The sequence below is a fragment of the Hyalella azteca genome, unplaced genomic scaffold, assembly GCF_000764305.2.
Source record: "Hyalella azteca isolate HAZT.00-mixed unplaced genomic scaffold, Hazt_2.0.2 contig8809, whole genome shotgun sequence".
Taxonomy (NCBI): Eukaryota; Metazoa; Arthropoda; class Malacostraca; order Amphipoda; family Hyalellidae; genus Hyalella; species Hyalella azteca.
The window spans coordinates 1773-5915 of NW_025938894.1; positions in this window are offsets into that span (position 1 = coordinate 1773).

Genomic DNA, 4143 nt, shown 5'->3' on the forward strand with positions numbered 1-4143 from the left:
ATGAAATATTTTATTTATTTTTGAGTGAAATACGTAGTGGAGGAATAATATGCACCTTTGCCGCAGATGAAGAAAAAAGCAAGCTTTATCTTCCATTGAGCTTGACAATATCTTGACTTGTATACTTCTTTGTTTAGGGAATTAAAGTAACCATTTTGTAAAAATTTCGAAAATATCCTACCTTCATATTGGTCTTTAGAATGTAATAATATATATTATATCTGTTGAGAAATTATCATGTATACTTTTCCAGTTATATATTAGAATTGAAAGTGATGTCAACAATGATGCGATATCATGAAAAATGCACTAACAAGCCATGATGTTCTAGCGTATTTTTCACTATAGTCTTCGCCACTACAAAAGAATGAAAGGTATACTAGAGTATAAATATTCACACGAATACTAGATGAACAATCAAATGGAACGAGACTATCGTGTTCAATTTGAAATGAAAAATAAATACGAAGAAAACAGAGCATTCCATAGCATTGTAAAATACTAGTTTGCCCTGAAAATTACACGCGCTGTGAAGAAAATTGCTCATTTGAGGACAGACTGCGTTGTTCGAGCACTGGTTGCGCCTAATGCGTGAGAACGCCAGTTTACGATGATTAAATGGCCTATCGAGACCGAGAGCTCGTTTATTGAGAAACTGCATAGAAGACCGCGCTTTGACTCATGACTTGCTTTTCGTTCGCTGGAAATAGATTCTTAATTGTTTAACAGCTTATGAATAATTTGACAACATATTTCATTCTGATTTTAACTTCACACAGAATCAGACATTAATGAGCTGTACTTTGAAATTGAAATGTGCACAAGCGAATTAAATCATGTGTATTGCTGTCAAATCGGCGTGTTCCACAACTTTAACGATCCATCTGAAAGAACTGTTATTCTTCTACAGACAGCCATCTATTTTTGAAGACTAGCACTACACAATAATACTTAGTCATATGTGCCACCTAAATGCAATATCACTGAATGACGTGCATTTCCACGGATACGATCCTATTACGATAAATTATAATGTCGCACGATATAATGTAAACTCAAAAGTGCAGTTTATATGGATACGGTTTGACAAGCAATGAATTCAAGCGCAGTTCTTCCTACCGCCCCAGCCTCATTATCAAGTAAACCCTACGCGACACCGCACATAACATTGACGCGTATGAGGGCTTCAAAATAGCAAATAATGAACATGAAGAAGATAATATACTGAAATAAGTAGGGAAACGTAAACACGTATCTGTACCTACTGAACATATAAAATCAAATAACAGAGAATTGTGAGCAGTAACTAAAATATTTCAACTTGGCGAACAATTCTCCTTTCATGCGATGGTATCACGATGCCCTACAAAGCTTAATTCTTATTAATTTTTCTATTGTCAATCCTGACCGTTTGGTTTTTTACGCCCGTGGCTCTCCTATTTTTATTCATGAGGCTGCCACGAAATTTTCTACGGAAGTTTCTAGTTCTATGTTCTATGGAAGTTTTTCTAGTTCTATGGAAGTTTCTAGGAAACATCATCATCGTGCCGATGCTGGTCATAATATTCATCTTAACTAAGCTTTAGAATTTGTAAGACGGTGGGAATGAGACACCATCACCTGCGAAAGCCTCCCACGTATTACCAATAATGATGCGATATCATGAAAAATGCGCTAACAAGCCAATGATGTTCTAGCGTATTTTTCACTATAGTCTGCGCCACTACAAACGAATGAAAGGTATACTAGAGTTTAAGTATTCGCACGAATACTAGATGAACAATCAAATGAAACGAGACTATCGTGTTCAACTTGAAATGAAAAATAAATACAAAGAAAACAGAGCATTCCAATTCATTGTAAAATACTAGTTTGCCCTTAAAATTACACGCGCTGCGAAGAAAATTGCTCATTTGAGGACAGACTGCGTTGTTCGAGCACTGGCTGCGCCTAATGCGTGGGAACGCCAGTTTACGATGATGTAACGGCCTATCGAGACCGAGAGCTCGTTTATTGCGAGGCTGCATAAAAGTCAGCGCTTTGGCTCATGACTTGCTTTCCGTTCGCTGGAAATAGATTATTAATTGCCTAACAGCCTATTAATAATTTGACAACATATTTCATTCTGATTTTAACTTCACATAGAATCATTAATGAGCTGTACTTTGAAATTGAAATGCGCACAAGCGAATTAAATCATGTGTATTGCTGTCAAATCGGCGTGTTCCACAACTTTAACGATCCATCTGAAAGAACTGTTATTCTTCTACAGACAACCATCTATTTTTGAAGACTAGCACTACACAATAATACTTAGTCATATGTGCCACCTAAATGCAATATCACTGAATGACGTGCATTTCCACGGATACGATCCTATTACGATAAATTATAATGTCGCACGATATGGTGTAAACTCAAAAATGCATTTTATATGGATACGGTTTGACAAGCAATGAATTCAAGCGCATTTCTTTCTACCGCTCCAGGCTCATTATCAAGTAAACCCTACGCGACACCGCACTCACCATTGACGCGTATGCGGGCTTCAAAATTGTAAATAATTTATATAACCAGGTAGGGAAACGTAAACACCTATCTGTGCCTACTGAACATATAAAATCAAATAACAGAGAATTGTGAACAGTAACTAAAATATTTCAACTTGGCGAACAATTCTCCTTCCATGCTGGTATCACGATAACCTACACAGTTTAATTCTTATTACTTTTTCTCCTGTCAATCGTGACGGTTTGGTTTTTTACGCCCGTGGCTCTCTTATTTTTATTTATGAGGCTGCCACGAAATTTCTATGTATCATTCTAAGAAACTTCATCATCGTGCCGATGCTGATCATAATATTCATCTTAACTAAGCTTTAGAATATGTAAGACGGTGGGAATGACTCACAGTACGATGTACGCTATCGTACATCGTTGTCAACAAATCGACAGTCGATTTCTGCTACTCTATTGTCATGCTACTTGAATGCGCCACTATACTTATTAACTACCTCGCTACTTGATTAACTTGCTACTTGATTATCTTGCTACTTGATTGCATTGCTACCTGATTGCATTGCTACTTGATTGCATTGCTACTTGATTGCATTGCTACTTGATTATCTTGCTACTTGATTGCATTGCAACCTGATTATCTTGCTATTTGATTATCTTGTCACTTGATTGCATTGCTACTTGATTATCTTGCTACTTGATTGCATTGCTACTTGATTGCATTGCTACTTGGTTGCATTGCTACTTGATTATCTTGCTACTTGATTGCATTGCTACTTGATTGCATTGCTACTTGATTATCTTGCTACTTGATTGCATTGCTACCTGATTATCTTGCTACTTGATTATCTTGTCACTTGATTGCATTGCTACTTGATTGTATTGCTATTCTGTGACGAACTAGCCTTAACTATCCCAAATACCAGTCGCGTCACCCCCAAAGCTTGGATGGTCTTGTCACGCCCAACAATAATGACCGGGAATTGTAAGTAGGGGTCACTCCCCTACTTAATATAGGGGAGTGACCCCCTAGGGGTCACTCCCCTATTGGCTTAATGAGCAAAGCTTGGGATAGACCGATTGAAACTCCAAAAACAACCTTAATTCAATGTATTAAAGATGATCATATTACAGGAAAACAAATCAGAACTGACTATTGTAACAAACGGATGCGAAACTAGGAACTAAGCAATTTAACAAATCGGATACCCTGCAACGAATATTGCAAATCAGACACGTGAGCACTAATAAATCATATGCGCGGAGAGAGAGCTAGAGCTTGGGGCTTTTGAGATTAAGCGCAAGATCCTAAAACAGGAAAGAATAAATACCTATACGCATAACAAATGTATATTTTACAACATCACGGTATTTCATAAAGCATTCAAATTTCACCACTATCTCACGCAAACGCAACCCCAGACAATAAGTCCAGCAGCTTTCTCAATCAATCGTCAGATATAGAATAGAATAGAATAGAATAGAAGTGTCGGCGTTGAAGAAATAGGCCCATGGCCTGTTGCCGATTCTTGAACTTTTCGTGACTTGATTCACAAGGGATCCGGCCTTTGGAACCCGATCTTTCCATAACTGACGATTGATTGAGATAGCTGCTGGACTTATTGCC